This window comes from Numida meleagris, chromosome 2 (genome assembly GCF_002078875.1).
Source record: "Numida meleagris isolate 19003 breed g44 Domestic line chromosome 2, NumMel1.0, whole genome shotgun sequence".
Taxonomy (NCBI): domain Eukaryota; kingdom Metazoa; phylum Chordata; class Aves; order Galliformes; family Numididae; genus Numida; species Numida meleagris.
The window spans coordinates 121,881,397-121,904,432 of record NC_034410.1 but is presented as its reverse complement, the minus strand read 5'-3'; the positions used below and the strand labels follow the sequence as shown (position 1 = coordinate 121,904,432).

At 35.2% G+C, this 23,036-nt stretch overlaps 1 long non-coding RNA gene across 1 annotated transcript in view; it reads left to right on the top strand.

Moving 5' to 3' along the window:
• The window catches only part of LOC110394603, a 51,593-nt gene extending 28,700 nt beyond the window's left edge, over positions 1-22,893 (top strand). Inside the window, exon 3 of the long non-coding RNA XR_002435736.1 lies at positions 19,170-22,893. This is a non-coding gene — a long non-coding RNA (uncharacterized LOC110394603). The remainder of the gene's footprint in view (positions 1-19,169) is intronic.

The following is a 23,036-nucleotide window of genomic DNA, read 5'->3' as shown; positions in this document are numbered from 1 at the left end:
TTTAATTGAAAATATAATAGCAGGAAAGTATTTCACTATTTAGTGTGTTAACAGTATGTCAGAATGACTCTCTCTAGTGTTTCTTTCTTATATATCTTTAGCATTTTCTGAACTAAACTGTACAGAAGGCAACAAACCTTTCAAGAAAAGCTCTGCAAAGACAATGGGCAAAGTTTAGACTATCTCTTTAACGGTTTAAAGATCTTGCCTAAAGAATGGCCTGTTATGGCCCATGCCCTGAATGTGCCAGCAGTATGCCCTAGGGATAATGGTGTCAAAGGAGGTGATCCTTCCCCCTACTCACCACTGGAAGCCACATGTTGAGTACTGGGTCAAGTTTTCAGCTCTCCTGTTCAAGAGAGACATGAAGTTATGGGAGAGAGTACAACAAAGGATCACAAGGATGATAAAGAGTCTGAAGAATCTCTCCTGTGAGGGAAAGCTGGGGAAACTGGGGCTCTTCAGCCCAGAGAAGAGAAGTTTCAGGATCAGTTTTATTCTTTTGTTATCAGTCTAGAGCTAATTGTCATACTGTCATGTATATTAAAATCTCAGCTCTTGGAGGTAAGTGATTACATGTGAGTTTCAGCTTTAAGTTAAGGGAAACAACCACAAAAATCCTGCTTCACTGGTTGCAGTGAAAAGCTTACAGATGCAGCATAAATGACAAAATGTGCTGAAGCAGAAGTAAAATAGAAATATACAAAAAGACAAGCCAAAATTATCTTTTTTTTTTTTTTTGACTCCTACTTACAGCTACCCCTGAGTGTTTTAAAAATCTGAGGCTGATAAAGCAGTGCTTCAAAGTTCTTAGTGTTTGTTGTTTTTTTCAACTTCAGTGGAAAATGCTATTATACATGGATCATACTTAGATTACTATGAGTATAGTTTAACTTGAAGCAGTTATCCTACTTTTAAAGCTGAAGGAGAAAAGTTCTTTTATCTGAGTAATCCAGCAACTAAGTATTATGTTTTTCATGTCTTCATGGATAGGAAAAACATGAAGTTTCTTGTGGAAAGACTTCTTAATTACTTTGTCTTTCTACTTTTTGTTGTATTAAATCTTTATCTTTCAATATTCTTGAGTTTATCATCTAATTCCATACTTAAATTATTATGATACTTATGTTGTGGTGCATTTGCTTGAAAATTTTAACTCTGCAGATTTTTGACTACTATACGGTACAGGAATTGTTGATTATCTTTATTACAGCCAGAACAAAGGCCTCATAGGAAATTTCACAAGTATATATTTAGGCCATACAGGCTCTGAAGGGTTAATTTCAAACTGGCTATTTATCCAGATGCATCTTTATTGCCAAATATTTGCCAAGTTAAAATCAAATAAAAACAAGGCTGATCCTGCTCTGAAAGTAGTTGCTGACACAAAAAAATTACTCATCTTTATGAATTCATAGTATAGCAATACAGACTTCTTTAAGAATGTACTTTTTGGACCATATGTGCCAAATTCATAATTGAAATAATATTCTTTTTAAAAATATAGAAACCTTAAGTGCATTAGCTTATAGTGGAAACACATTTATTTCTAAGAGCAAGAGACAGGGGAGAATGTAAAAGCTCGCTTACTATTCAAATTTGGCTTTGGATACTAAAAGTGGGGAATGTGAAAATGGTGATGTGAACAAAAATGAACAGAATCAACAATGAAAAGGATTTGCTTACGAACACTGTGGATTGTCATTCTCCCCTGAGAGGCTTGAGGGGCATAACAGTTCTTCCAGATAAAAGATAAGAGATCAAGCTCAGGCACCAAACCCCCTACTGCCCACACAGCTTGGTAATTATCCCAGCCTAACTCTGTTCTTGACTACTGTAGGTAAATCCTTCCAATAAAACTTTGCTATCTGCTATCAGTTACAAGGGCAAGAGCTACCTGGGAGCAGAAATTAGATCACGGTCATCTTTTTCTCTTTTTTTTTTTTTTAATTTTAATTTAGCAGTATGGATCTAGTCTTTCTCAGCAGGCCAGTCGCAGACCTGAACAGAAATGTGTATCTTGCATGCACTCTTTGTCAACCCGAAGGCTACTGAATTTAGTCTATTTTTCTAATTATACGGTATTTGATTACTACACTAATAATCATATAGGGACTGAAATTTATCCCCACTATCAGGTAGTCTGTCACCCACTCCATCTCAGAATACTCAGTTGTGAAAGAAATTATGGCAGAGACGGCATGTCAGATAGTGTCTCGGTCAGTCACTGAGACATACATGGATTCTCTATCAATTATACATTATCACATTATGGAAATATTTTGTTATTTGATAAATGTAGAGAACAAAAAGCGAATATGGGCAGTGGTGAATGAGAACACGTTTCTCTGCAACTAGAGAGTTCAGTTCCTTGTACTATGTAGTCTATTCATACGTGAGCTCAGTCCCTTCACACTGGTTGCCCCATATGTTCTTCATATCACCAGCTACCCCTCATTTTTCTCTCTTGTATTACTTCAGAATTCTGCTAGTGTAAGGCAGTAACATGATATCTTGATCCCATATTTGCAAGTGCACACATTGGCCTGAGAACCTGGATAACAAAGAAAACTCTATTACAGTTTGCTATGAAGCACCCTGATGTTAATTTTTAACCCTTTAGCCAGTTATAGATGCAAATTCTTGTGTAACAAATGCTGCAGATTTTGCATACCCTCCAGCACTCACCTGCTTGAAACCTTGGCTGACAGAATATTTCTGTCTAGCAACTAGGCAGGTGAAAAGCATTCCTTTCATCTGCCTGGATTGCCAACTGTGAAGTGTAAAACCTTTTACTCTTGTCATACAAACAAACTCTACTGTCAACCATATCTGCTGAAAAACTGGTACGTGCATAGCAGTCAGATCTCCTATTTGGCATGCGTCCTCCTTTCATTCATTGAAACTTTTCCAGTAAATGCAATCCAATTGTGTTTATAATTGGTGGCATGCTAAAAATTGGAAAGGTAGCGCTTTTCTAAAAACACTATATGCAAATAAGTATCACACAAACTCCTGTACTGATTCTACCGATCCTTCTCTAGTAAGTATGAAGGCGCAATCTAATTAGACACTAGACTACACTCACGTTTAAATCCAGTTAAATACGATGAGATTACATAGTACTAGTCACCAAAGATTCTTTCCACCTCTGTGTTTCTAAAATTGTTTGTTTGTTGAATTTTCTTTGGTTGTACGTACTGATACCATAAAATCATTCTCCTGTCTTTAGAAGCAGCAAAAATGAGGAACTTCTGCAGAATTAATGTTCGGAATCCAGTAAAATAAACATTGTAAGGATGGTGGGTTAAGAAAATAGACACAGATTTATATATAATATAAATTAATAACGCTTCTTTTAGTGAGCATTGAACTGGAAGAGTATTATAGTAATGAATTACAGGTTTTATCTGAAGACGAGTTATTTGTCTCTTACATGCAGAGCAACAGGAAAAGAAAAATATTCCAGCTTTCTAAGTCAATCACAGTCTGTTCCTGAAGAAAACCTCAGCTTTTCATCTCTGCAAAATAGTAGACCTATTTTGTATATCTTTAGAGTGGAACACTATTACTATTTTCCATTGATTTGGATTTTACAGATTCTTTCTGCCAAATATTCACATAAACAGTGTATGGAAAGTGTGAAGAGAAAAAGAGGATAAGAGAAAGGGAGAACTCATGGCTACTTTCCATGACAGGAAAAAAAAAATGGTTTCAAGTACACATATGAACAGCAGATGTAGAAATATTAAATATTCCAGTGCTAAGCAAATGAGTTCATCTAATAACCTCATTACAGAAGACCACGAAGCTGTGAAAATGCATTATCTGCAAGAATACTTAAGCCTGAACAACAAAGATTCTGACTGTGCCAAAACCAAGCATGCAAGACTAGAAGACGTGTTAAATCTCTTGAAAGAAAATATGCTTCCTAGATTATAGTTTTTTGTGGGTATTGATTCAAACAAACATTACAATGACGGAGAGCTGTAAAAAGGATAAATAATGGTAAAAGATATTGGCAATTTACTGCAATATTGCCTAAATAGAAATGTAATGCAAGAAGTTTGTATGCTGTAGCCTCCAAAGCTCCAATAATATCTGTTCTGCTGAAGCCTTAAAGCTCAACAGATTTAACTGAGTTTGTCTAGTTTGGAGAAAAGGAGCTAAAAGTTGACCTCATTTCTCTCTAAAACTTCATGGGGAAGGGGAAATGGAGAGGGAGATGCCAGTCTCTTCTGCCTGGTAACCAATATTAGGACACATGGGAATGACATAAAGCTCCTAAAAAGGTTTACATATTAAAAAAACTTTCTTTACCATGAGGGTGATCAAAGAATGTAACAGGCTTCCCAGAGAGGTGATTGATGCCCCATGACTGTCAGGGTTCACGGGGCATGTGAACAATGCCCTCATTAATACGTGTTAACTTTTGGTTAGCCCTGAAGTCGTCGGGAGCTGGACTAGTTGATCTTTGAACGTCCCTCCCAAGTTAACTATTCTAATTCTATTTTTCTTCTTTTCTTTTATTTTCTACCAATTTGCTCAAGGGTCTATACATGTGGATTCATCGTAGTACCAGGTGTTATCCTTGTGCTCATGTTACCCGCCACAACCATTCATGCTGCTGAAGAGGAGCACAATCATAACTTTTTTTCAAAGATAGATTTGACCTGCATTAGGCAATATTATAGTGATGCTACATAGTATGTCAAACTAATTTTTTATGGCAACATGGGTCAGTAGACCAAGAACAACAGCATTATATATAATCAAAATACTTCCCAGACAAACCCTTTACAACAGGGAATTACCAAAATTTGAGAAAATGCTCTATTCCCAGTCCAATGAATTTTGATTTTATATTGCAGTATTGATTCTGCATTAATATAAGTCTCTAATCCCACTTGCTGCTGTAATCTTTTTATCTCTCTCCAATGAACAAATCACCATGTTAGCAATACTACCGTAGACCAAGCAAATAGCACTGAATACCATTGCTTATCCCATTTCCACTATTGTAAACTAAACTGTGTTCGTAATTTGCACCACAGCAGGCAATGACTTACAGTCTACACTGACTACCAATTCTAGCTACTTTGCTTATGTGCATTTTCATACAAAAGCAGAAAGTATTCAGGTTTCTAGTTTTTATATAAACTTATAATCCAAAACATTATTTAGAACATGTAATCAGAGTATTTCATAGCCAGTTATGTATGTAGCTGTTACAGTTATTCGTAAATAGGAAAATGTAGTTAAGATGAATTCAGGAACTCTTTCATTTGTATACATTCTTCTGTAAAGAGCATACATAAATTTGAGGAATCAAAATCCATGCAACAGCCTGAACTCTGGTATTAACATGGATACAGATTAAATTTTTCAGTAATTGATGAAATATATTCATGTTCTTGCAACATATTCAAGGCAATTCAACACTGAAAAACATGAAAATTCAGGATGTCGAAGTAAACATGAATGAAGCCATTTTATGCAAAACAGCATAAATGTAACTAACGTCAGTTAGTTGAATAACAGTAATTTTCACAAGACCTTTTCTTTCTTTCAGTACCTACGAGGTATGCTGTCCAAATTAAAGGTATTTATATCTATACGATGTAAAGTTTTTAAACTACCCTTTATTGTCATTTGGTGATGGTCCATATATTATTTACAAAATATAGCATCTACATTCTGCAATGAATAAGGAATCACTAATGTTTAAAAGGATTTGAATAGTATATGTATTGTAGATATACCTTGCAAGTAATAATGGAATAGTTTTCTGAAATCCGTTCTCAGAACTTTCTTTTCCTGAAACTTGCTGGCTGAGCCTTTTTGATGACAGTTTTCATCAATTCTCAGCTGTTCTTCAACTTGACTCGTCACTGACTATTTCCTGTTAGTGAATCTTTTAGAGGGGAATCGTTAAATAGTATAGTGTAAATATTCATTTATCATTCCTTATTTTCACTTGTTTTGCAGCTGCATTTTATTATGAAATACCATTTCGTATTAATCAGTATCCATGTTTAGGTCATATAAATGAATCAAGTAACATATTTTCTTCTTTGAGCGTATATACTCAAACATCTGTCTAGGTTTTCTGGGTGACAGTAAAGAAAAACATTCTGAGAGGGAGAGAGAAAATTAAAAAAATGCACATTCTGCAATTCATGGACACACACATCCCAGAAGAGTTACACCCACAACATGAATTCCACTTGTTATTCTTGTTCTTTTGCCTTCTTCTCCTGCACTCTTCCATAACAATGAATTGTAATTGAAAGAGGAATAGGATGAAAAATAAATAAATAAATAAAATATAGCAGATTAAATGATTGCATCATGTATAAAGTAAAACATTCAGAAAGATAAGATTAATTGGAAACAACATCTCCCTTTGGATTCTCTCCCAAAAGAGAGGTTGAGATGCACATTTCTCTAGTTTGGAGAGAAAAGTGAGGGTATTTTTAATGCATGTCAGAATTTCTGTTCAATTACACCCTTTTTAGTCATGATTGAATATCTTTCTTTTATAAATTATATTCCATCTGGAAATGTGTACGGAAGGCTTGTGATTTATTATGGGCGTTAGCCTGAGAAGGAGCTGCCAGCAGCTCTGGGTTCCTTTACCACATTCACACCACCAGACAGCAATCTCTGAACTCCCAGACAAGCACACTGTCATCAAACCTCTGTGAATTCAAATAAATCGAGGCTCCCATCATGAAAGTAGAGAAGAGATTTCGGACTGTGAACAACAGTAAAAATGATTGGACTGGGCTCTGTTTGTTAATAATTTTTTTTAGGTCAGAAGGCAGCACCAAAAAGTAAAAAAGAGGCAGGAGAAGGACTGACAGGGTGGAGGCTTAGGATGTGCTGATAGATAGCACTTTCAGATGTGTTTGTTTACTAATTCCTTTAATTCAGTATAAAAAAGGTACACTGACAATGTTCATTTCTTATTTGAGACAATAGAAATTAGATGGCTGAAGGCTAGTTAGAAACTACTGGTGAAAAGGTGAAATCTTGAAAGTCTTTAAATAGTGAAAAAAGAGTAAGCAATTCTCAACAGAAAATTTGTTATGTCCCTTTATCAGTTTATAACAGACTGACATTTTTAGAATAGAAGAGTAGATCCATAATTATCTTTTTTTAGCTTTTCTCCCTCAGACATAAATAAAATATCACATCTATTATAGTAATACGTCATTTGAGGCTACTGGCCTATGTTTTGTACAGGTATTTAAATATAATATTTATCACTTATTAAGAGAGTTGACAACCTTCTCTCTGGATTGAGTAGTGTGTCAGTGGGCATGAGAAAAACAAGTTTCATAATCAGAAATACAAAACATTTAGAATGCTAGAAGAAAAATATGGATTAAAAAGATAAAAAGTAAAAAAAAAAAGTTGAATTTCTCTTTAATATTTGTTTGCTGTCCCCCATGAACTGTTGGTAAGATTGGAAAAGATGTATTACAATAGAGATGATTGACTAAAAGTGGGTCTATTACTGTTGTAACAGTCTTATGGAAAAGCAAAATGCGTTTTGTATTAATCTGTTCTGACTTGTAGCAGCAGTAATGAGACCTGACTATTTTTCAGTTCAGTTTTACAGCTCTGAAATTGCTTGAATCTGATTTGAAATTTTGAAGCCTACCCACAGAATTGTTTGATCTGACATTAGGCAAAACATTTTGATCCTTTCAGTTTTTAGAAAGAGAGATGATCTCAAGAGGAGTAGGTTTGATTATCTGTGCTTGTGCCATTGAATTAAATGTACTTACATTTTCAACATGCCAGGAAAGTTGATCATCATTTTAGGGGGCATTCCAATTACTAGGAGACAAGTTTCTGTGTGCAGTGTTCTTGTTGTTGTTGTTCTTTTTTCCTTTTTCAGTTTGTTTTTTTTTTTGCCCTGAGTAAGCAACCAGGCAGCCAGTATAGGGCTCGATTTCAGAGCTCCTCTCCCATACCAAGTAGATAGTCATTGTCATTTGTTTTCTAGCTTTGGGAAATGAAAAGAAAAAAAAAAATAAACCAAGGCAAAAAGTGAAAAGGTTGAACTAAGTATACTCTATATACACTATCAAAGAAGTTGGGATAACAATATTGAATATTGTTTGAAAAGCATTCTCTGATGACTAAAACCTAACATTTGGATTTTTTACATTTACCAGGTGTTTGCCATTAGTCTGAAAGAAAATCTCCTTGTATTCCATTCCTTTGAGTCCTAGCTGGCATGGAATATTCCCTAAATATTAAGTGAACCTAAGAAAAAGTACAGCACTTCAGTTTTGTGGTTAAAATATTTCACACATAGGTACAATGCCATTTTCTGTTCCAGAGAGTTTCACTATTCATATGAAAATGGAGCAGCAGCAACTGTAGAAACAAAGAGGCTTCCTTAACATCTCTTGAATGCTTCTTCTTCCCTCATGGCTGCCTAGAAGTCTTTAGTCTCATGTTCTGGGAAGCCTTCTGACCAAAAGGAAGGTCCACAAATGCTCAGTAATAAATCATAATTGAACAAATTCATCATAGAAAATACATGCCCTCTTTGAAGCAAACCAGCACCTGTCAGAATCAAGGAAAACACTCAGTCCTTCACACATTTTACATATTTGCAATGAAATGCTTCTCTTAGGTACGTGAGTAACAAGCTGGATTACAGGGCATGATTTCTGAAGTACTGCAAAGTAAAATTCACCACTGTTCCACATCATAACTTGTGAAACAAGTACACTGTTTAACACGGTTTAAAATTTAACATGTACTTGGATTATCTTGTGTTGTCTGTTATGGATTTTTTTTAAAAAAAGGATAAATATTTTGCTAAGTTTCTACAGCAAAATAAAAACAAATTGGACACATTTTTTTCTGAGGTTGACAAAGCTGGGTAGATTTTTTTCAAGTTACCAAAGGCTAAACATCATTTGCTTAATGTACCAATAAATTTAATTTAGAAGATGATAATGTGTATTTGCTGGAATGCCAATACCTTTACAAATTACTGTGATTTTTTTTTATTCTCCACTTCGCAAGTTAATAATTTTCGTCCCTTCCTTTTGTAACTATTTCAAGGGGCAAAAATATTCTTACAAAGTAATATTTAAATTTATATTGCACAAGTCTGAGGAGAAAAAATTCCACAGGAATTTCAGTAAATTTTATTACTGTTTATGTGTTTGATTAGTTTATCATTATTTACTAACGTTTGTTTTATTGGTAAAGAAGGCTCCATCTGCAAATACAATTTTTCTACAATGTACATATGTTGGCTTTTCCCACTGAAGAGATGTGAAGTAAAAGGCATGCAAAAGGTATGTTCTCTTTGAAATACCTTTCTGGGCTCCGTTGGTTGGGTTTTGCTTTTTTTAAATTACCTATGTAAGAATTGTTCTACATATTTCATACTCTAAAGTTTTTTGGATAAAGTTTTCAAAATAAACCATGAAATATCTATTTCCTGGATCCACATCATCCCTTACAGTAGTTCTGGTTGAAAGAAAGATTACAGAAAATGGTAAAAAAATCTATTCACATTTTTGAATATCATATATTTTAAAATGTAACCTTGGATTTCACAGGGTTGTTAGGACTGTAAACTTCAAGGTGGTTTTTCCCTTCTGGAACCCTGTGCAGATTTCACTCTGTGTGCAAAATGCAATCATTGTCTAGCTTCAGCAAACACCACAGTTTTATATAATGCTGGTTTATGAACTGAATTTTTACATTTTCATTACTGAAAATGAGAGCATTAATAGATGCTCTCCAGAGCTCACTCTTCGCTCTTAAAATTTCAAATGTTGTACCACTGAATAACTTAAACAGCAAAAGAAAAAAGAGGCTCAGTCACTATCTGTTCTTTGAACACTGTAGAAAAGCACAACTGGCTAATTTGTGAAAGAAGTTAATTGGGTCAGACATGAAGACTACCGCAATAAATCAGTATGGACACCTGAAACTGTCCAAAATGCAATTCTTTGAATTGAGTTTCAGTAAAACATTTAGCTATCTACATCTCTATGTAAACAAGAGCTTTTCCAATGAATGACAGCACAGATTCTGATAATACTTCAAAAATACTTATTTTCCTAATGTGTGCCTCATATTCTCCCAACAAATTAATTTTAAGAAAAGAGTGAAAAATAACAAACACAGAGTTGCCAAGAACAATCATGTTTAACGCATCTAATTTCCTTAAGTACACAAAAAAAAATCAGAAAACATATTTTGCCTTTAGAAAATATTTGTCTGATGTTGCAAAGAAGTTGGGGGAAAACATCTTGCTGAAATATGCGCATAAAATTGCTTAGATAACGTATTCAGAAACTAGTTATCATCAGCTTCTGTCAGCACTTTCTTAAAGCACTACAGATTCTTTGAGGTCAAACGGTTTCACATAGAGCAATTAATAGTAAAGTTGTAAATTTGAGTATTTTCCTGTCTCAGAAAGACAAGGTCAGAATTTAAAGATGTTTTCATTAAGGTTTATCTCCCTTTCATGCTTTTCTTCTCCTTAAAGCAATTAGCTAAAGTTGGAATCCTTTTATTTGACAGGTACAGGGGCAGTTACTGGACTTTTGTCTTGGAGCTTTTGTCTTCAGAATGTGGTTCATGATGTTTCTTCTGTTGCAATCAGAAATCCAAGCGTGTGTCCACTGAATGTGCAACACAGACTGACAGATTCGGTTCTAAGATGATATGACATGAAAGCCAGGGATATAAAAAAAGTGACATTTAGGATTCACTTTACTTTCAAAAGGGGGCTGCTTTGAGGTTTGATTATCTAGTTTATTTTGGGAATTTGGAATGTGATGATCTACCTCAGTCAACCAACCACGCCACTCTTTTCACTGATACAAATATGTCCTGCAGATATGAACACTAAACATTTAACACTCTGAGGTAAATTAATCCATTAGGAATGAAATGTAAAACCTATCAATTACAATTGGAGCATATATTCATTATATCCTTACTTAAATTTACTGTATGATAATATGGCAGAGAAAGATACAGAACAGTCTATGTTAGAAAAATAAAATATTATGAAGCTCTACTGGATAGAACAGTGGTATGATATGTCTCATAGAAATATGATGTTACCTCATTGTCTTAGAGAACCTCTCAGTAGAAAATCACTATTTTATTACTCCCGTTTAGGCTGATGAAGTAAGGTTAGATTTTATATTAAATCGTTAGACATCAGAATTTGTATAACAGTATTTTGATGGTCTAAAATTTGTACCTTGAATATTCAGATGTAATTCAGAATAATAATAATAAACAAAAAAAAAGAGTGGAGAATAAAAAAAAGCAGCACTCTGAAGAAGAGTTACAATGGCAAAATTTTAACATAGCAGGAAAATGTGTATCAAGTAACAAAAGAGGAAACTATACAGCTTTATGCTGACTTGCTGCTAAATACAGACCAAAGCTGAAAATATGTCTTCAAGACAAAATTTTAAGAATGGATACTTTACAAAATATTATTTTGAACTCATACTTGGAAAAACAAATAAAAATAAATGTCTCCAAAAGTATGCAAGTCAGATATAAACTGATGATTACAATTTTCATTTCCCAAGTTATTTCTTATAACAGAGAATGGGATGAGTTAAATACTTAAAACACACTGGAAGAGCAAAAATAATATGACACAGTAGATTTTTGCTCTTTTGCCCTTCAAAGGCCCCATTTAGGGTTTATCAGCTTTTTTGACTACCATCAGATTCAACTTCATGCATGTAAGAGAACTGCAACTCACTCCCTTTTCTCCCCTTGCAAAAAAAAATACTCATAGGCAAAGTGGAGCCTTTGTCTAAAAATTAAGAATCTTGCAATTATTGGTGCAGATCTACAAAAAACAATGGAAATGCCAAACACAAATGAAATGAGAACTCTTTGAAGAGCAAGTTTAACATTGGGAAACATGCTGATAAACTAATTTTAATCTTTTAGAATATGAAATTCACAAAATGAAAATAAAAAGTCAATTTATCTAAACTAAATAAGAAATAAAATGGCCAAAAGTAACATGAAGGGTTGGTATTACAGTGAACTACAGAGAGCAACTAAAGGTTATAAACCAGCTTTGGGATTTTAAAATAGAAACAAGCAAATTGGAAAGATTCTGTGGTGGGGAAGGGTTAAAATTGTTAGTGTTTTATAAAAAATAACCTCTAAGGAAGTTGAAGGGCTTTGTTTAGTCTAGAAAAGTGAATGTAGAGGAAGGACATTGATAACAACTTTCTGATAATTAACTGGTTGCCATTAAGAGAACAATCAATTGTTTTTGAAGCATCTAGAGATAGAATGAGGAGTCAGCATAATTTGTAGTAAAGAAAATTTATGTTAGAGGGCATGAATATTTTTTCCTTCCCTAAAACACTCCAATAAGTATTCTAGAGTCATTATGTAAGGGCTTTAGGAAAGGTAATACATCCTGTGGTATAATCTAAATCTACTTAATTCTGCTGTCCATGATGAACTACATAACCATTTGAGCTCTTTCCCTGGCTTACTTTTCTGTGTTTGTCTAATAAGGTAAAATGGAATACAGAAAACACAAACTATAATCCATGTTTTAAAATGCTTAGGGACAAGGTTAGGTTACCGAAAAATTATAAAACTGAAAAAGGAAGATCAAGACTAGAAAAATTGTCTCTGCTTAATTCTAGATAAATATTTTGCTGGAAGTAACATTTTATGCTTATGATTCTCCCAGAATTTTTTATTGGGAAGCTGTTAGCACACAATTGCCTAGGATTTCATTAAGATTATGCTTTTGCAAGAGATTATTTTGAGAATAACCACAAGCATGCAACAAAACATATTGACTGTAGTTTAAATTGAGTTTAAGAATAGACCTAGCTAGTTTGGAATAGAAAACCAAACAACTGAAAAAGAATAAAATCAAACAGATTTGCTTTGATTTTTTTAAGGACTATCAGACATCAAACAATACTAACAAAACATGTTCACTAATTAAGAAAGTAGTTATGGATTCCAACTCACAGGGTGATTAAACTGTTTTTTATTCAGGACTGTGAGAAGTGGTGGTTAAAATGTTAATGTGAGTCTTTAACTAAGATTTTACTAACAAAATTTACTTTATTATTGAAGTATTTGTATCACTAATTACAAGAGATCTTAATGACAGAATTTGTGAATGCATAAAAGTGTCATTCAGTATTTTGACAATTAAAAAATTATTTAAACAGACTAAATGAACAAAAAAATTTCAGATTCTTTAGTCACAAAACTACTATTGCCAGCTTATTTAAAAATTCATGTTTATCAAATCACCCAAACTGGAAGTATAAGCATGAATCCCCTTCTTAATGCATGAACTGGCCAATGTTATAAGTGTAACTAGTGGATACATGCACTTTGCTTCTCAAGAAACTTTTGAATTAAGCGTACTTCACCCCATCATTTATCTTTAACAGACTACAGAAAACTCTACAGCAGGATGTCAGTTGACCCCTAATTTTGCTAGCTGCATAATCAAACGTGTAAGTGAGACCATGTGAATTGTCAACACTATTAAAAGTGACCAGACACTCAAGAATTCTGCTGAACTAGGGACCCTAAATAAGGGATAGGTGATACTGAATTAATTTCCTGGAAGATAACTGTCAATTTTGCCTGTTAGAATAGTACTAGTTCTGTTCTAGAACATGTCTATATCAAGAACGTGACAGCGAGGCTACCAGACCTTGTACATACCACAGATTGCTACTCCCTGCTGCTGTTTCACGTAGGCAGCACTGACACAGCTGTCAGCAACCTGAAGAATATCAAGAGGGACTACAAGGTGCTGGGAGCAGCAGTGAAGAACTTGGGAGCACAGGTAGTCTTCTCATCAATCCTCCAGGTTAGGGGAATGGGGAGTGAAAGGACTGACAGAATTAAGAAAATCAATAAATGGCTAAGGGAGTGGTGTTGTGAACAGGGCTATGGCTACTTATGTCATGGAACTAATTTCAAGAAATCTAGTCTTCTGGGGGAGGATGGGGTTCATCAGTCAGACAAGGGGAAGACCATCTTTGGTAGCAAGCTTTCCAATTTAATTAGGAGGGCTGGGTGTGGATCCTCAAATCATTGCACTTTGAGGCTGACAATGGTAATGGATGCCCTGGGCCTGGAGCACAATCACAGACCAGTAAGACAGCACCTAAGGTTCAGGATAAGGGAACTCCAATTGGTAAATCAGCCTCAATGGGAGTCCAACGCAAGTGCCTGTACACCAATGGGCAGAGCATGGGGAACAAGCAGAAGGAGTTGTAGGCATGTGCGTGCCTACAGGGCTATGACGTCACTGGCATCACTGAGATGTGGTGGGATGACTCTCACAACTGGAATGTAGGAATACATGGTTATGAACTTCTTAGGAAAGACAAGCAGGGGAGAAGGGGAGAGGGTGTTGCCCTGTACATCAGTGACCAGCTGGAGTCCATGGAGCTCCACCTGGGGATAGGCAAAGAGCTGACAGAGAGCTTATGGGTTAGGGTTAAAGGGAAAGGAGGGGAAGGAGACATCGTTGTGGGGGTCTGCTACAGACTGCCTGATCAGGAAGACCAAGTGGATGAGGCCCTCTATAAACAGATAGGAGCAACTTCTCATTCACAAAAAAACAGTCCTCATGGGGGACTTCAACCACCTTTGACAACAAAGAAGTTCATGGAATGTGTTGATGATAACTTTCTCTTCCAAGTAGTACAGGAACCCACGAGAAAAGGTGCTGTGCTGGACCTTGTCCTCACCAGCATGGAGGGGCTGATGACTAACTCAGGGGCAGCCTCGGCTGTAGTGATCATGAAATGGTCACTGAAAGCATTCAAGGCCAGGTTGGACGGGACTTTGAGCAACCTGGTCTAGAGGAGGTGTCCCTGCCTATAGCAGGGGGTTGGAACTAGATGATCGTAAAGGTCCATTATGACCCAAACCATTCTATGATTCTATGACTAAGCTTAAAATGACTTTTGAATGAGTTTTCAGTATGCTAAGTAATTTCATAGTGTATATTATTTCTAAAAGAAAAATGGAAAGCATTTTTTTTTACAAAATTTATTATTTTGTGGTATTCTAGAAGAATATTTGAAAATATAGGTCAAACAAAAATCAGTCATCACTTAAGTTTATAATAAAAATGCAAAAATATCAGACATTCCTAAATAAATGTATGAAGAATGGAACATGGGCAATGTTAAGAAAAAATCCTTAGTGTACCAATATATAGCCTACCAATAGACATTCCCTGAACCAACTTAGAGTTGGGAAATGTGACTAAGAACAAAAAAAATTCCCATACTGAGACAAAAAAAACAAACCTTCAAAATACTGATATGCCTTCCAGGCATAATCTGTACATAGAAAAAACAGTATTCATTTTATCATGAGAACAAAACTTTAAGGAAATATGTCTTTTAAATTGCAACTTCTTGTCTTTTCTAATTCTCAAATCTAGTTATACTAGTTAAGAGCTGTCAGATTTAGGAGCTGTCAGATCTAACATCAGACTGCTTACAGAGAGAACTTGGTAAACATTTTGAGAGTTCCATTTTCTTCAACACTGTTTCACTAGTTCTTTGTTCTATGTCCTTTAAAGACTAAATCCCCAAATGACTGTAGACCTAAAAATGCTCTGCAGTTCATGAATTTCATTTAGTGCAGTGACGTTATTAAGGTTCCAAGCTAATTACACACAAATATCAGGTGCAATACCAAGATGTCCTCTGCTGCAGCAAGTCCTATTGCTTACTCAGGCCTGAGCTACTCCACCAAATTGTTCTTTTTGTTCTTTATGTAAGCCATTCTTCCAATATTATTTAGCTAATTACCTCAATCAAAAAATAAACAGTATGTTTATTCTTTTAATGGAAAAAGCAAAAGTACTTCTACTGAGCAGTACCTTAATATGGCACAGCGCTTGTATTTCTTCTCTTTTTATCTTTCTGATTACAAAACTTGTCCAAGAACTTCTTTGAAATGAAGACAGATGAGATTTCTGCACAATTATTTACATTATAATAATCCAGAAAAATAACAGTTGAAAAAAAATTAAGTGCAATTAGTAGAAAAATGAGAAATTTTAACAATAATGTCTTAATTTTGAGACTTTCTAGAATATTCAGCAAAAAGTATTTAGAACGGAAAGAGTAGATGGATTGAAAATGTAGCTCAGTACGAATACAGTGTTTATGGATTCCGATTATGGATTCTGATCAGGTATAAGATGACTCTAAATTTACTTGGAAGGATCTACTAAGGAATATTAAAGGCTGCTTTGAATGATTCCCCACAATATCCTATCATCACAGGGCAAAAAATGAGTAAAACTTAAATCTTATGACTCTAATTTACATTTCCTAAAACATCCATGCACACAAAGGATGAAAGAAAAAAAATGACATCCTCAGGATGGAGTAGGACCCTAAAATCAGTCAAAAACCAGCCTGGACTTCTTACACTCATTCATATCTTCATGGTGTCAGTAACTTAATAGTACTGACAGGAAAGTTAAGAACTAAACCTGAGAGAGCTAGAATTCCTGGCTCTCATGCTGGAAAAATTGAAGATTTGCCTAATAGAAAAGGTTTAGAGAAAGTTCAAAAAATGATTTGTATGTGTTTCAGTAGAAACCTATTTCTCCAAATGTTGGCTAAGATATTTAAATTAATGCTACTGATTTAAAATGGAATTTATTGGACACTGTCTGCCAGAAGAATGATATCTAATTCTCTCCAAACATCAACGTTTTCAAAAGTTTTCTTTTGCTGCAGACTCCCCCAAATAATCTGTCTTTTGCTTAAAATTTCAGCCTTGGACTGTTATGTTCATTATATAATATTGTGGTCATCGTTTCTCTGAATACCAGCAAGGAAGCAAAAGGTTAGATAGGATACTGTATAAATGAACAGATCCTTATTGCCAAGAAGGACCCCTTGCATTTTCTGACATGTAGTATAATGACTAAAGGGATGGTGAGAAGAGAAATAGCAGTGTAGAAATGTCAGGTGTTTCTGACAATCCATGTAATAAATTGAACTGAGATTGGCAGACATCCAAAAGTTATCAGAAGGAACTAAAAGGTGCAGGTTTCATTTATATAAGCATTGTTTCTATGGGAAGCCAGATTGAAAATTAAACCACATATTTCTGCTAGCTGTAGCACAGTGTGACCATTGCAAATGAAAAGAAAAAGTAATGTTTAGATAGAACAAGACTTCATAATTTGATACTTAATTTTTTCTTCAGATTTTATAATAAGCCGAGCAGCTCCATACTGGAGTGATAACCCAGCATCTTTAGGGAGAATTAGAAAATACTTTGTGCTTAAAATGTCTGTCCAAAGCATCATAATTCTCACTGCAGCACCTTTTGTGAAACACAACGTTGAGAAGCAGATATAGAGGCTACGGTGTCAAGTTAATTTGGGCAATTTGTACGCAGTGATAAGCTTTGTGATTCTAACTAATCTCTAAAAGCTACAGGAAACTGGTTAGTGTTCTTATTGACCACATAAGTAGAAAAATATCACAGGATGATAAAGTTTTATTTTCACACATTTAAGAATTATTATCAAAAAGCATAACCTGAGTGGAAAGAAATACTGTAAATGTGGCTTTGAAACCCTACAAGGAGCCCAGAGACAATGAAAGGAAACAAGTCCAATCAAAATAAGTGCTATATATGCTGCAGCAGACCTCTTAATTTGACAGGGCTGGGAAGTCTAGCAAAGGAAGTTTGCTTGTGGAGTGTTTGAGTTAACTGTTTTGTTTCTGAACATGACATTGTTTTTATAATTGAAGCAAAGTCAGAGAAGTGAGGAAAACAACTTAAAATCTTAAAATCTACACAATTATACTGTTAAAGCAAGGGCAGGAAAACTATATCATCTGAGTAATAAGAATATGTCCTCCACAGAGATTATGAAGTAGAAGACTAAAATAGTTTCTTTGTATGTACTGAAATTTCAAAGTTTTAGGCACATTGGAAAAGGTTGTTCAGATCAGTAAGGAAAAAAAATAAAGAATCAGGCAGCAAAAATCATCTCTCAACATCATAGGAGCTGTAGAAGATTAAATATCAAATGAAGTATATTTAAGAATATTGCTAACACATGTCTGAGAAACAATTCTAGTGCATTCTTATGAGACAGGTCTTAAAATAAAGACAACAGTATGCATACACAAAGATCACAACAAACTGAAACATGGACAAAAAAAACAAACAGCACACACACAGATGAAAAAAAATTTCTTAAGAAAAATTCTCAAGCTGTATAATTGAACAACAGGTGTTTGGGGTTGGCTTGATTGTTTTTGTTTTATCTACTGTTGGAATTTGCTATGTAAAGTAGAAGTCATTACTGTAAAACAAATAGTTCAACAAGTAAAGATTAAAGCAAATCTCAGCCATACAGATGCCACACTACCACACTACTTCTGCCATTTAGTTTTAGGAGCAAAGTGACATGAGGAGTTGGCGCTGAGTTGCTCCACCGGAGGTTTAGATTGGATATCAGGAAGAATTTCTTCTCAAAAAGGGTGGCCAGGCACTGGAGCTGTCTGCCAGGGAAGTGGTGGAGCTGCTGTCCTCAGAGGTGCTTAAGGAAATGATTTAGTGACAGTGAAAGTATTAGGTTGAAGGTTGGCCTTAATGATTTTAAGGGTCTTATCCATCCTAAATAATGATAAGCATGAGCTCCATCTTGGATGGACTGTGCACTGGGGACCATTATTCTTCTTTCAGCACTTCCTGAAAAGCACTGCTCCTCTCCTCAATGATATTTGATAGTTGTTTAGATGGCATGTAATTTTCCTCTATTTCAGATCTTTTACTCACATAATCTACTACACCTGCTACTGCTTCTGTCACTCCTCATTACAACCAACACTGGAGATCCAAGTTAGATAAATCCAAGCATAACCAAAAAATGTGAGTGAAAACTGTTAAGAATTTTCTATACTTCCAATTGGATTATTAAGGACCACATACATGAACCAAAACAGCCAGATCCTTTCTTTTTTGCAGTATCCATTTGTTTATATTATTCTGTAAGTCTTACCTAAACAACACCAAAGTGCCTGTGTTGTACTTATAAGTCATTTCCTACCTCAGTAATCAATTCTGTGACTTTTTTCTAGATATGCTGTAGTTCATCTTCCTATCTTTGATCACACCACTCAAAAACGGACACTGCCTCAGTCAGGAGAGATCAGGTTCAGTCATCAGTCATGTTTCTATTCATGCACGCGTTCTTTGGCATCTTGCAAAATCATACAGGATGGATGACTCTTGTTCACTTTGTAGTCCTCTGTATATTTAACCACTTCCTGAACTCATGCAACTCATGAATGTATGCAACTCATACATTCTGGATTTCATGGAACTTGGACAAACCATCAGCAATGGCCACTGACGCTGACTAAGCAGAAGGCTCAAACTTCCAGATTCAGGCCAGAAAGAAGATGACTTTTCTCCTACAACATGATAATACCAGGCCCTCATACCAGATTGAAGTCTGTGGATCACGTTGCCAGTCTTGTCTGGACTGTCCTACAATACCCACTGCATAGTCCATATTTGGTGCCTTCTGACTTCCGTCTGTTTGGGCCAGTGAAAGATGGACTGCATGGAAAACATTTTCCTACCAACTGCACCATCATAGCAGCTGTGAAACAATGGGCCACCTTCGCTGGTGCAAATTTTTACAAGTGTGGTATGCAGGCTCTTGTTCATCGTTGGTCAAAAAGCATAGCTAATGGTGGTGACTATGCTGAAAAAATAGTGTTTCGTAGCTGAGACATTGCTCTAACAGTGTTATTGTTCTCTTTGTATCTGTTGTAGTTTCCATGGAAATAAATAGGAGGCAACTTATGTATATATACTTGCCTCTTGTTTTCCTGAAGGGAAACAAACAGCTAAATGCTGCAAACTGAGCCATCTTAATCTGTTAACACCATTTGACACAGCAAACCAGTAATCAAATGAACTGACTGAAATAACAGAGCAAAAGTTTCTGAGAACTCTGAATCCTCAAACTTATTTTAAGCTCAAGTTTCTTTTCAAACAAGAATTCCAAAGCAAACACAATGCACTGGAAGTTTTCTCAGCTTCAGCTGGCTGGAAAATGAAAGGACTCAAATTCCCATCACTTCACCTTCCTGGTTCTCTGACCTTTGGTGTCCCATTTATTGTTCCTTTAGGAGGCATGAAGCCTTCTATCTGGCTTCATTCGGCATATGCCTCTATTATCATTCTTGAGCTAGCAATCAGACTGGAAGTTTAAGGAGGCACCAGTGGTCACAGAGGACTCACTGGAGTGTGCGTATATTCTTGTAGACCCAAAGTTCTTCTGAAAATGTTTAGGAACAATGGGTTTGGAATCAGCATCCATGAGTTATTGGAAACAAGTTACGTTGATGAAAATAACCAAATCAATATAAACATATCTCAACCTCTCTTTCATACCTTTGAAAACACATAGAAAAAAATCAGTGTCTGTAGAAATTAATTGTTAATAAATGAAAAGAGATCAAGAATTCAATTGATAAATGAGGGTGGAAGTCATTGGCAGAGAGAAAATCCAGGAACTACTGAGAAAAAAAATCTTTAAAAAATGTAAAGACTACTTCCTGGTGTTTTCTTTGTTGTTGTTGTTGTTTTCTTTTCTCAACACTGAACAAGCAAAACACACACGGCAAGGGGCATCTAATCACTACGCTGATTTAGTTTAGGCACAACAGTGCCATCATATGTCCAAAGTTTATGCATTTCAAACTGTTTTCTGAGGATCACAGTGAGACTTAGAGTAACAGAGAATAAAATAAAGTGCTGTTTTTCAAGCATATGAACAGTGTAGCACAAATAGCTCTCATGCAATTAGATGTAGATTCGATAATGCAAATTGTTCTGCTGGGTCGGTAATAAAAACCGATTTCTATGTAGTGCAAAAAGTTCATAAGAGACTTAGAATTAGAGTTCTCTATGTTTGTAGAAACCTGATGACCATAATCACTTGAGACAACTCCCCTGTGCAAAGCACTTAAATATAAAAAACATAAATCAACAAAAAAAGGCAAATTAAGAACCTCCACAAATTTTATACCCCTTGTGAGTGTCCTTGAAGATATAACTGGCTCTGGGAAATCTGGTGTATTCTCTGATTTACTACATACCTGAAGCCAACAACCCTACATTAGGTTCCTTTGCTATTGCTTTTCCTAAAGAGAATCACTTACAGCCACGTCTGTGGCCACTGGAAGAAAATATCCTCTACACTGTTGAGGCCTCTGAATTCTACTAACTCCAGAGAAAATTCATAGCAATCATCTCAGATCTTCTTAAGGAAAAATGAGTTCTCCCTTAAACAAGTCTGAGCATTAGAATGAATAATCAAAATAGCAGCCAAACCCTACGCTTTTATTCAGTTGGTTTTAGATTGTCCCTGGCATTTTCAATTTAAGCTCTGCTATAAAGTTTTTACAATTATAATGTTCACGGCTTCATAAAAGCTGCCAGGGGAAATTGAAGATTTTCACAGTGGGATACTGGGCAGCTGGAATTTTTGGCACTTGAAAAAGCAAGGAAAGCAGCTTGCAAGTGAGAGATAAGCACGTTGGTTGGATTACTCAATATCAAGAGAAGATAAACTGCAAACATGGCTGACATTTCTCTTGTCATTTTGAAGTTTCAGAACAACATCACAATATAGACATGGACATTTCATGCACACTTATTGTTTCAGAATTTTCGTAAAGTCAAGGAGTCATTACTGCTTTAGTGATAATCATTCATACTGTCATTTTCACTCTGTCATATTTTCAAAACCATATTAATATTCCAAAATTATTACTTTTGATCAGTTTGTCTGGAACAGGAGGAGTACTGACAGCAAAAATATGTATTGTACATACTGTGGAATACATAAAGCTTTAGGTTTGTTTCAAACCTAAACCAATCAGATCCAAAGTCTGTTGAGTGCTCAAACTTGCAAGTTTCACTTCAGTTCCTTACATTAGCTGATACTTAAACTGAAGAAGAAAAGCAAGGAACTATACAGAATACAGTGTGATGTAAGGAATAGGAAATTGTAAAATGACACAAATTTCCCCAGAATTAGAACGGAAATTCATTTAAAAAGAAAGAAAAAATTCATGTTACATTCTCTCGACAATATAGATAATTTCTAGAATTTGTTTAGTAATGTGTTGTAACTTTTAATACTTATAAAAATTATTTTTGTTCTTATCAACTAAACAACCAGAAGGGGACAATCTATATTTTGTACAGGACTGAGAAGACAAATGAGTAAATTTTCAGCCTGACAGGAGTTCCATTTAAGTCAATGGACTTTGAATTACCTTAGATAAAGTAGTAAAAAATAGCAAACCTCATTTGTGCATAAATTCTGATAAATGAATAAATTTAACAACCACTTTGTGCAATTTGCTCTGCTAAGGATAAATCATGAGAAAGTCCAACAACAGACTTGAGGCATGCTTCTCTATCCTGACTTTGTTTATAAAACAGAATTGTTAATGAAAATGAAACACCAATATCAAATTTCAAAAGATATTTTAAAAAACCTATGGCAATACAGTTCTTTTAAATTTAAATGATCAAAAAAATACTGCTCTCCCCTTAATTACAAGGGATATGATATTCTGTCCACCAATTTCTATTCACCATAGTCAGAAACCTGCCAAATAGAGCAACCATCGCATCACAGAAGTTGAAATGAATTAAATAAGCAAAATGTCTTGCTGAGTTTATTAAAATGTACAATTAAGTAAAATCTGCTCAAAGTTTCAGTGAGTGGTGGAAAAGTGAAAGGGAAGGCAAAGAGGAAAGGGGAAGGGGAAGGAAAAGGAGGAGGAAAAGAGGAAGGAAGAGGGGAAGGAAAAAGGGAAGGGAGGGGAAGGGAAGGGAAGGGAAGGGAAGGAAAAAGGGAAGGGAAGGGAAGGGAAGGAAAAAGGGAAGGAAAAAGGGAAGGGAAGGGAAGGGAAGGG